The sequence below is a fragment of the Haliotis cracherodii genome, unplaced genomic scaffold (assembly GCF_022045235.1).
Source record: "Haliotis cracherodii isolate W230 unplaced genomic scaffold, xgHalCrac1.p SCAF_15, whole genome shotgun sequence".
NCBI classification, from domain to species: Eukaryota; Metazoa; Mollusca; class Gastropoda; order Lepetellida; family Haliotidae; genus Haliotis; species Haliotis cracherodii.
Window position 1 is genome coordinate 29,517,108 of NW_027266270.1, and position 13,214 is coordinate 29,530,321.

General features: G+C 38.5%; 1 pseudogene; it reads right to left on the reverse strand.

Annotated features, from left to right (window-relative positions):
• Positions 1 to 3,794: 3,794 nt before the first annotated feature.
• Positions 3,795 to 10,133, reverse strand: LOC139461631 (uncharacterized; annotated as a pseudogene).
• Positions 10,134 to 13,214: the final 3,081 nt, after the last annotated feature.

Sequence of the window (13,214 nt, forward strand, 5' to 3'; positions counted from 1 at the left end):
CTTGACGCAGTTTATCATGAATACCCTACACAGTATACGACCTTGTTTTAGCCCCTTAAAGCGAGCAACAGGCAGGGTGACATCAAATACCATGTTTTAACATCTTTTGGTGTGACGCGGCCGAAGATCGAACCCCCGTCCTTCCGCTCTCCGGGCAGACGAGATACCACTAGACCACGGAAGCGGTCCTGAAAAATGACTTTCTCGTTGACAGTTGTAGACTGTGTTGTAAAATGAAAACGAAAAGCACATTTATGAACACGTACAAACCAAATGCTGACGGATACAAAAGTCATCATATAAGGGTGCACAGTTCACTGGACAGATGTACATGAAGTTGGTGAGTAGGGTTTTAACAGAAGCAATATCACGGAAGGGACACTATGATGACTCCAATCATGAACCCATGGGGTATCAAATCCATAGCCTGGGCATGAACCACAATTTTAAATCTGTGGTACGCCATACCAGTGACGATGTTTAGGGTACGTTGTGTGGGTAGGGTATGGCCTTTTAACGAATTAATCCAAATAATTTAATGTGAGAAAACTCCAAAACAAATTATGCGCATAAAGGCAAACAATCGGGAGCTGATGACTTGGTAAACGCGTATTAATTATTTCTGATAGCGCCCGTGGTCCCGTGGTCAGTTGTTGGCTCATTAGAGTCCTTGATTTAACATACAGACAAATATTATCATCACCTATATGAGAAAATACAAACGTTTTGGCTCGTCTGGAATTGTGCCGTCATTGTATAGATCACAGAGCTGAGGATTTTCATTGAATCTTTCATTAGTACAAATATTTGACTTTCGATACTTCACCACAGAACTGCACTGCCTCTAGCTTTCAGAGGGCATTGTATCTTTCTCAAGAAGCAAAAACAATCACAATGATGCGGGTTGACCAAAAAGCTACGAGGAATGAATCTGTCATGCCCGTATGACTGCGCATCTGCCATAGTACATCTAGCATTATGGAAAGTTTATTTGTGTTTAACCTTCAAATCTCATTTCATCCTTGTGCAGGGCTTTCCGATCCCATGTAGCTTGAAGCGAAGCAGACAGATGGTATTCATGTCCTGGTATACTATATGCTGAAAGGGATCTCTCCGAGTTATAAATGGTCTGAAAAGCTTGTCGTTACATGCGGAATCGGGTGGTCTGGACCACTCCCATGTTTTTACAAACTGCCGTCATAACGTCATGAAGTGTGGTGTGTAACAAATAAACAAACAAAATGAAAAGGATCTTCTTCGAAATACCCTGTATAGTTGTATTGTAGCGCGGTCAGCTGAAACTGGTGTCATACTAGATATAATATAGGTATGCGTTTCACATTGAGGTATGTATATGCACAGTAGAAACTGCAGCAGATCGCTTAACATATATCGCCACTATTGAGCCACTTGCCCTGTAACCAGGAGAAAGTTAAGTTTGCTCAGAGAGTCTGTTGCAAAGTTATCTTTACCTGGTATATATCTGGCTGATCGTTTTAAGTTAAAAAGACAGCAGAAAACCAGCACTCATCTGATGGTTATTCGGTCACAACTAGGGCTAGAATATGCTGTAACACCCTCAATACATGCATCCATTGAGAATTTTGCTGTACGCACAGTTTCATTTTCAATAAAGTTTACAGTACTGATGAAACATTCACAAGGCTCATGCCACCACTTGATATCAGCTTAACAGCTTCGTGCATCTATTAAGCCTGGTATGATGATTCGGTTTTCCGAGGCTATTCGTCAAGTCAAACATTCACAAACGTGCGGTTTCCGAGAACTACCCATGCGCCAATGTAATGTTCCTACAATTTCCTGAAGTTTGCCCTGTTTTGCTTTCTTCTCCATCACTCACTTCAGATTGCAGGAAGTACTTCTATATCAGCTTCTGAGTAGGTTCAACAGTCTTGCTATAATTTATAGTGAAACCACGGTTTGTTTCTCATTGTCTCTGATTTTGTCTTTGTGTTGCACAGAAAACCATCAAGGCATTCAACTAAAACAAATCCTCTACACTTAAATATTCAGCAGATAGATGACAGCAAACACTGGAAGATCTCGGGACTCGTAGATGCTCCAAAAGGATCTCAAGTATCATATAGACTGGGAGTGTTGAGTGTTTGAACGGACACAGCAGCCAGTATCTTCATTGTTGTCGGTGTGTAATGCTACTACATAATAGTCATGTTTGATATCAAACTTAATCATGCATTCCCGTTCCTGGTAATGTTTAACTGGCTTGTGGATTCTCTGATATTTAAAAAACGTTTGTAGGTGGGGTACATGTCTGCAGTACCTGTGCCGACTCCAATCGCGTTACTACACTACTGCATGAGGTCGAACTGACCCGGCTTTTCACTTTCCTTACTATAATATTACCGACTTTCTTGAATTGGCAAAATCATTAAGTAAAAGAAAACAATGAAATCTTTCTGAACGCCTGCAGGTCGGAATTTCATGTTTGGTCTCTATGGCATATAAAAAACGAAAATGTGATTTTTGAAAATCTGAAACGACTTCGATCAGATTGAAAAAGAATATTTATTACAAATCGAGTCCGTTTGTTTTGACAACAGCGTGAATGCTCATAGGTTGTGATATTAGAATAACGTTTGCGTGATATCCTTTCAAAGTCAAAGACCTGCGTCACTTCGGAATCTCCTCTTACATCAAGCTGACACGGTGTGATATAACTGAAATACCCTAATAGCTGCGTGGGAACTATTAAAAATGCCGATGTGACGTGTATGCATGACAAAACCAAAGAACTGACGCGAGCCTGCAGTTCGATTGTTCGCGCCTCTGACGACTGCGCCACCCTTATACACCGATTCTTTCATTAACATGTTTCCATATGCCCACAACACCGTGACATTCCGGGGTAGAATAGGTGTTCAGCAACCCATGCTTGCCGTAAAAGGCGACTATGCTTGTCGTAGGAGGCGACTAACGGGATCGGGTGGTAAGGCTCGTTGACTTGGTTCATGTATGTCATCGTATCCCAATTGCGTGGATCGATGCTCATGATGTCAATAACTTGATTGTCTGGTCCAAACTCGATTATCTACAGATCGGCGTCATATAGCTGTAATATTGCTGAGTGCGGCGTTAAACGAAAAACAAACAAACAAACAAAAAACAGCACCGTGTTGATCTTACAAGATGATTTATATAAACTTATACAGTATCTCATGGTCATATTTCGTTTCTTATTACGAGTGATGAGAAGTTTAGTCATTCGAATAACTCTTACAATGGTTCATGACGAGGATTACGAAATTAGTGTGACATAAGGGAGAGTATGACAGTTGTGATAACAATTGTATTTGTTAACAAACAGCATATTATTTGGCTTCGCGAACAGTACCGTTTATTTCAGCGGAACAATCAACAAGTATTACATCAACACGTCATTATGGCACGGAACACGTGGGTTGATTCATGTGAGTATCCTACAGATTATCATGATTGGAACAACAGCATACAAGCTGCATAATTTGTCAAAATCGGAACCAAAGATGCACATTTAGGCATATCACAGGATTTGTATGACCCTATATTGTTCGTCAGTGGTAACATGAATTATGTGTAGCCCACATCATACATAGCAGTCAAACAAATATTTCTTTTTTGGTCAGAAATCCTCAAGACATCTCCATTCTGATACTCAAATCAGTCACTTCGATTTTCTTTGACAACTGAACATATTTAGAAAGCACGTCATTATAAAGATGATAGAAAATGGAAAACACACTATCACTAACAGCAATTTAGAACAAACAGGAGTTTCAAAGAGCCATCACAGATGGCCGCCACAGGAACATGTTTACAAGAACTGAGACGACCAATGACGTTATCGATCGCAAAGGTCACGTGATCCGCGGCACCTGTAGAGATGAAAATGAATGGGCCATGTCTTAAATGTAACACGGGATACAGTGCAGGTAACAGCCCATGCCAAGCAATATCATATGGAAATGATTAACGAGGACTCGGGTAGAAATTGACCGTGAGGCTATAATCTATATAGAGTGATCAGGTCATTAAGTGTCATATTTCGACAAAACTAACATTAGTGATGTTGGTGGATTAACTCATGAAATACCCTGTGGCTGAACACTGATATAACTCCGGTATAATGTTCGGTTTCAATGGTGATGCACACATTCCCTGGAAATGCATGGGACGTGGAACAGCAATACTTACACGTGGCTAACTTGGTGTTCGTGTCAGTCAGAAGGGTTGCTTGAGTGCCAGTGATACATCCGGGATCTGTTGTAGTGGTGATGGCTGAAAGGCAGGTCTTCAGAGCAATCAGTAAACTGTAAGAAAAGAAAACACGAAAACGACCATTCTTCTTCCCTCATGGCAGAAACGCTTCAAACATAAAAGTATGTAAATGTGAGAGCGAGTGAGTTAGACGGCATTAGCAATATCCAAGCATTATGGTGACGAAAACAAGATACACATCAACAAACATGTTCAGTAAAATAGCAACAGGCCACAGTCCTTGACATGTTAACGGAATAGGTACATCTACTCGATATTTTATAGAGTGCCCATTTCGTAAAATCAGATTTTTACTTTTCTACTTTAATGTATAGAATGAGGTTAAAAATTTAAGCAGTTTTCAAATGTTCTTCATTACATTTGATAATCATGACGCTGAACTACGTGTGAAGTTTCTGTAGCGATTGCAATGATGATCTTTATGGAATTTACGCCTCAGCATGCAGAAACGTATGTAGAAACGTTGACTTTTATATCCTCGAGAGTAAACACACTGACAAACATTTAATTCTAAGATGTTTTAGATGAACAGCTGATGTCTTTCTGCATCAAGGGTGTATTAGTAGCCTGTTTACTAAACCTGTCGATCCATGTGTCTCAACCCTATTTATATAATCTATACAAAAAAGTTAGTAGTTGTAAGTACGATCTGTATTTTCATCACAAATTATGCATTATATGAGAGTCAACCTGCATCCTGAAGCGAAAACATCGAACTTTCAGACATCAGTTGGTATTCCGAACATCTACTCTACACCAATCAATAAGTAAATTTTACAAAAATGCAACTCATGCAAAATGTTCTTTGCGATGTACAATGTTTTGTTGATTTCAAATAGTCCTCGGTTTTTCTCTATGGTTGTGTGTATTCGTGACGTGGTATCCAAGGTTAACATGCCAAATTAATGTTGTAGCCATTATATGTGCATATGTGTCCCAGATAACATAATGACACAGGCTAGGGTGTGAGGTCTGATTATTTATTCTGTCGTGATAAACCGACACCCTGGAACAATGAATACAATAATAAACATACGATTATATCTAGTACATCAAAACCCAAGCAGATTAATTAATAATCTACTACACTTATAAGCTATACATGATATATCATTTATAACATTTCACAATTATAAGCTTAGATATGTAAGTTAAATGGATTTACACATTTAATATAAATATGGTACAATAAATATAATATTATGTTACAATGCAAGCAATATATAAGTATATATATATATACCCGGTGAATCCCACTGGGGTGTATTTGGGAGGTCACAATCCCTTGTAAATATATCAAATCCCTCGTGAAAACCTGTTCATGATATAAAATACATCATGAAGGTATTTTTATCTACACACATGAACATTACATGTAAACTATTATCAAATTATTAATACACAATACAAGTTACTAAATACACAAATGTCCTAGATTAACACAGACACACATATAGTAAAATGAAATATATCTAGTATACATACACTCACCATGCACACACTAATACTAGTAAATGTGACATGTTTAAATATAATTAAGGATCTATATAGACATTTATTAAACTTAAGTGATTTGCATAATTATACTGGCATAAAATACAATTATAACTTTTAACTACTAACCTTTATATAAGTATATCCTTTCTTCCAGTCCAGTGAACAGTGAAGTAGAAATGCCAAGTGCAGGGTGAAAACAAAGGGGTTTGAAAGTGGGACACAGAGATTTAAAACTAGCCAATCCAGAGGACGCCTGGGCTTACACTCTGATTGACCACCAAGCAGTTGACTGACCCACTAAGTAAAACATGACATTGGAATAGGGCTTTAATGATAATACTTGACTAACAACTACTTAAGTATGCAGCCTGAAATGAGAAATACAATAAATAATTCTTGATTACTGCAATATCTGAAATATACAAAATACCATTATTGACAACATACATAGTTAATTAAAAGCTAATTAATAAAACATGATTGATATATACAGAACTACTATCTACCACATTAACATTTCGTTAATGATAATCACAACATCAGAACTGATTGATGCCATGTTCTGTCAGATATCTCCCTGTTGTCATTACACTCCAGACATAAAACAAAGGGCAAAAGAAGTATTCAATTTGGTATTCTGAAGAACCAGGTAGAACTCACTACACGTTTCACCTTACTTTAAATGGCATAAAGTAACTTCTAAAAAAACAGGTGCGTAGGTTGACACATATAGTGTCTAAAATGACATCCATGCACATAGGAATTGTAAACACTGCCGCAAAACAGGATTGATTTGTTTTGACAATGACTCAAGTTTAGCTTAACTTACGTGCACTTCTTTGTATCAGTGGAAATGTCTGATTCAGCATTATGAATCTCACACTGGCAGGTGGTGGTGACAGCTGAAATAGATATCAAGATGGTATTGAACATGTTAATAACCTGTCATCAAGTGGAACCATCACAGGCCTTGTTTGTCTTCCCCTTCAAGCACGCAATGTAAGCCGTGTTGGCGCTATGGATACAATGTCAACATGACAACCACTGTTCTTGGTGGAAAAAATACTGTTATGTTACCTCTTTTACTACTAGATATATCTTATCAAGGGTATTTAATTATATAAGTTACGAGAAATACCTTTTAACAAGCATCTTACATCACAGCTATGTGTATGCAGAACTTTCCGTTTGGTTTGTTTGACATATCAGTGTGTATGTATTACCCGCAAACAGTTGCACCATCGCTTTTTTGGTCGGTCTTCCAGAAGTCTTTCTGATATATGCAGGTATCCCTAAATGCTGCCTCTATAAAACACACACCAAAAAAACACTCAGACTACATAAACTCTTCAAAAGAGAAACGCACAAATAGTATTTAGTTCATTGAACCTGACTACACAAAAAATCCGGTATATAAATTGGATACATGTTATTTGAAAATGTTGGTGGCCTGATATTCGACAAACGCTGCGTCAAAACGCAGCCATTGTCGATTTGCAATGTCTTAAACGGCATTGTTTTCACACTTGTTAAAAAATGTCATGGAGGATAACAGTAAAACAGAATGCACGTGTAAGTTATGGTATTCGTAACTCGTGGTAGTAGCTATAAAAAGGCAAGCATAAGCCAATACTTTAATGGACCCGTGTACGAAATACGCTGCAGTCGGAAAGCGCACGTAAAATCTCCAACATAAGTAAGTAAGTAAGCAATACCCTATCATTCAATTTCAACAGTTTTTAAGTTCGAAAATACCGAGACTCAGCGCTGCCCATCGGAACATCGCCATAGGACGTATCCAAAGAGGGGAATCGCAGTCTTCTGTTGCACGCCACTTCAACGCCACTTCCCTGTTTTGCAACAGATCCATCGACAGCCTTGGAATTTGAGAAACTGGAGACGAGTGTGGTTTAGAGATGAATCACGATTTCTTCTTCACCTGCAAGATGGAAGACAACGTGTTTATCGTCGTCGAAATGAGCGTTTTGCCCCACATTGTGTACGTGAATTCGACAATTTCGGTGGCGGTAGTGCCATGGTGTGGGGGGTCATATCCTACACCAGGAGATCTGACTTGGTTGTGGTTCAGGAAAATTTGACAGCAAATCGCTACATGAATCAAATTCTTCAACCTCACCTTCTTCCAATCAATGACCGCAAGAGGGAGCTGTTTCAACAAGACAAGGCTCCACCGCACACAGCTCGTTTCACGGTAGACTACCTACATGTTGCCAACATCAACGACTTGCCCTGGACGTCGAGATCTCCAGATCCCAACCAAGTCGAACACCTCTGGGATGAACTCGATGTGCGTCAACGTCAGAACACGCTGCAGACACTCTCAAGCAGAATGGAGCAGAATTCCGCAGGACCGAATTCGTACACTTATCAAGTCATTGCCAAGGAGATGCTGATCCGTGATTGCTGCCCGGGGCAGTCACGCGAGATACTGAGTTCAGAGCACAACATGTGACTATTGAAATCCAAAATTTCTTATTTGTATCTATGATATTAAATTAAATATATCGCCTTTATTAGGTACAATTAATTGAATAAAACTCTACCTGTGCGTTTCTGTTTTTGAAGAGTGTAGCTAATCATTATCTGGCACCTTCAACTCCGAACCACATCCTCCCTTCTTCGTCCACAGCTCATGATTATATTGAATGTGTATACTATACATATCATGTCAACACATGTAGGTAATAAAACCAAATATTTAGGTTTATCATTTTTGTGCATTTTCACAAGTCGCATCAGCAGTTGCCAGCGGACACCCGGCGTCATTCTTCTCAGACCCCTCCAGACAGGTCAAATATTTCGCGAGTGCACTGTGAGAGAAATATTATATTGACATTTGAACACAAAATCATTCCAACGAAGCTTTTTAAATTATTCTTTTTACTTGACATAATTTTTTTTCATTCTTCATATACGTCAGCATCATTTTGGAACTCTCCAAATTGTTTTAAATGTAAAAATGTGATAAGTTACAAGCTATTTTACTGTACTTCTTTGACAGCCTTTTAATCTATGGAACAATAAGACGTACTTTTCACAATTTGGTTGAAATAATGTCTGCACAGCTATACTACAATATCACAGCAGGATAACATGACAAGACAATACCCGGATACAAGGCAATACAATACGATATTGTGATATCACACGACTATCGGGATCGGGTGGTCAGGCTCGCTGACTTGGTTGATGCATTTCATCGTATCCCAATTACGTGGATAGATGCACATGATGTCAATCACTAGATTGTCTGGTCCAGACTCGATTATTTACAGACCGCCGTCATATAGCTGAAAAATTGCTGAGTGCGGCGTTAAACAACTAACAAACAAACAAAACTTTGAGGAATTCACAACAATCACTATGACGAGGTATGCATATCTTGCAATCAACCTGAATCCAGTTACTGGAATGTCAAACCCGGGCTTGGTTAATTGCAGTTAGATCCGCTATATGTTGTAGATCTCCTGTAGTCAAGAGATGCAATAGCGAGGCAGAACTATGTCAATTTATGAGGGACAGACAACTACTCGAACACATATAAACAGAGTAGCCAAAGATAAAAATGAAATCATATCATGTACGAAAACAGAAATAATATCAACACAAAAAGAGAAAGTGTATGTGTACTAAAACTTGCAATAGATATGTGTACCCTACGCACACACATGAGTCCCATTCGACAGTCAACAACACACGAATAAGTGTAAAAACAAGTTTGGGTACCCCTTGTGTTCAGGCAAGTTATTTAGTTCAATAATTTTTAATTAAAATCCTTTTCGATTTGCTTTCACCATTTTCCCTATTCCATGCATGTTTATGTTGCTACATCTTATTGCTCATGTTCCCAAGTATTATAAAACACTTTAATGTTTCTCCTTCTTAATCTAACGTTATAACATTTCAGGTCATTACCATCATCTAATACACAAGAGATGATACCAAGACATATTGTATTCGGTTTTATGGTCTATGCGGTCTTACACTTGATTTTTTTTAGTCTTTTAATCTTATGTCTAGTACATATTTTCACAAACATGGCTGTTAGCTGATATAAGGAATGTAACATCCAGTTGAGGGCTGAATACGACGTACGTTAGTCTCTTAACGACGTTTCTACTATAAATATTTTGAATAAGCCGTTAATACGCCAGTTGTGACAGGGATGATGGTATGGTAGCTGTAGCAGACAGATTGACTAGGTTATTAGGTTATTCACTAGGTTATCAGTAAGGCATTGGCCTTGTTGATTGTTACTATACTTTGAGGATTGCTGTGGCCAGTGGCGGACGTAATTCAAACTCCTTCCTCAATGACATCGCATCAAATATATTTGGTGGGGTGGGGTGGTAGTTCACGCGAAACGGACGACACTGTGTAAATCTGGCCGCTCCTTCGATATCGCCTCACAACATACTTTTATTGAATGACCTATTAAACGATGATACACATCAGGATCGCGGAGAAAGTACAAGATTCGTTGAATATACAAAGGCACCAATACATTTTTCATCAACTGCCTGTGTCTTGGTGCTTAATATATCCACATGTCAACGAAAATATGTAATACATGTAATCACAAATAATATACATATACAGGCTAGGTATTTGCCCACAGCAACACCTGCATAACTGTTTATTCACGCGTGGTGTGGCAGATTGTAACTGAACGAGAGAATGTATTGTAGAATCACCTGTTAATAAGCCCGACCATGTAATTAGATACAACGTACTAATGAGAATATGAGAATTATCATAGGAAGGCTGTTGCGTTTTTCTTAACTGTTACCATTTTCATACCAAAAGTGACAATGCATTTAAAAGTTGCTTTAGTGTCACAATAATCACTCAAGTTTTCCTCAATCGCATTGAAACATAATTCCCACTGGTCAGTTCGACACCGCATGTAATTAAATTAATATTTCGAGATTTCGTTAGAATGTGAGATATTCAGCCAGACGTTATGCAATGAAAGACGAATAGTTTTTTTCCATTAAAATACGCGCACGCGTTCCTGTATATTGCATACTTAGTGTCACGTAATTGCCCAGTGTGATGTATCAACGAGACATAAAATGGGAAATGAAAAAGAAACTAACTAAACTTTAATGTTGTGGAGAATAACTCCAATGAATTGGAGTACACGCGCATGAATTCGTATGATAAACTGTCAAAACGTTTTGAGAGGTAAGGCCGGGTTCATTAAAGATCGTTGCAATATGTAAAACAGGTGAAATTTGTAAAACTTCTATAAAGGAAACATCCAACCAAAGGCCTTTTTAAATAGTAATGTAATGATAGTATATAAAGTATATTTCACATGATACAATATACTTTGCATACAGTTAGTTGATGCTTTAAAGGGAATGACAAAAACATGGGCGAAATATATTAATAACGCCGTAAAATATTTGAATTAAGATAAAATGAGTTGAATCATGTGTCATGCTTATAGACACACCTTTATGTATTTGCGAAACTAAAACTGTTGAGCAAAGGGAAATATTCTCGCCCATGGGCCAAACCTTTTTCTCGCCCATGGGTGAAATATTTCAATATCACTATAAAATAGTTGAATTAATTAAAATTGAGTTTCATTATGTGCCATGAAAATTGTAACAACACCTGCGTGTATTTGTGAAACAAAAACATGAGTTTTGAGCAAATGAAAATATTCTCGCCCATGGGCAAAACCTTTTTCTCGCCCATGGGCGAAATATTTCAATGACGCTAAAATCGTTGAATTAAGTTAAAATGAGTTAAATTTTGTGTCATGATAATTGAAAGAAATACATTTATGTATTTGCGAAACAAAAACATGAGTTTTGAGCAAAGGAAAATATTCTTGCCCATGGGCGAAATATTTCAACAACGCTATAAAATCGTTGAATTAAGTTAACATGAGTTACATTTTGTGTCATGATACTTGACATGAGTTTTAAGTAAAGGAACATATTCTCGCCCATGGGGCCTGCCCATGGGCGATATAGTATTAATATTGAGTTTTTGAACATTTTTTTTTTCATTTTTTCTTCCCTTTGGGTTTCCAGAATTAATATGGGACGTGTTATTTAATTCTTGTTCAACATGGCTCGGGGCGAAAAGTGTCACAGAAATAGACAAGACTGCCCTACAAAGTTGTTGGTCGTTAGGTTACCGAAATTCAGATATAAGCTGCGAAAATCGTGATCTACTCTGCTTTGTCAGGCGACAACCCTTAGACACCAGCACCTTTCGGAAGGAGAACTGGATGACCCACTGAACAATTGTGATCACAGATCTTAACCCGCTGGACCACGACTGGTACATCCTTGACAACACGATACGTAAGTGGGACACATGCAGGAGTTGCACCGACCATGCAACAACAGTTTAAAAAACGTGCCTTACGCCGCACTTACCCACAATCAAGTCTGGACCAAACAAACAAGTGATTGATAATATACACAATGATCCAGATTGTTGGGATTTAACGCCACTTAATCAACCAAAGTCACCGAGATTGACCATGTGGTTCTTTAAAGTAACTTCCAGTATGTAAGATGTGAAAACGCCATGTAAGTTCATAGTACAGAATAGCTTCGCGTGACAAGCAACGTGCTATATTTTGAAGATTGCTGCCTCTGAATGTCTGCCAAAAAATATCTGGAAAGACTTAACCAGTACTTTGATGGTGGCATCTTGAAATCTTGAATAGCTTGGTTGTGAGCAAAATATCTTCCCATGAAATTTGAACGCAATTTGCATGCTCTAAAGAATCTAGTAAGGAACTAGAAGATTGCTCGACACGAAGGGTGAACTTCACGATTGTAAAATCGAAATCACCCCCCTTGATATGGAGCTTGGCGCCTGGGTTGGAATCTCGAATTCACCCTGGTGGCCCAGTCGTCTAAGGCGCCGAAATTGGCCGTGCAAAGTTGCGTCCCTTGGACACGCCAGAAACCTATGATTGTGGGTTCGAATCTAGGTTTGCCAGCACCATAACCGTGCTCGTGGGTTTCACCGAAGTGGTAAACGTCTAAGACCTGCATCACTTCGGGCTTTCCTCACACATTAAGCTGATATGCCGTGATATAACTAGAATAGTGTTAAAAGCGGCGTTATACCCAACTCACTCACTAACAAAAATGGTAAACGTCTGGGTCCTGCATTCGGGCTTCCGTTCATGTGAAACTGACACGGCATCTAGTAACTGAAAAACTTAGTGAAACCCAAGAGTTTAAGCGAGCCTACACGTTGAATGTTGGCGTTTCGGAGACCCACTAAGGCTATATTCAACTTAGCAAAACGTGTATACTTTGTACTTCTACCGGAATGCTGATTACAATATCTATTCTTTCAGAACCACATAAGACCCGTGAACATCCTAAGTAGAATAGGTCTTCAGCAACCCAGGCTTG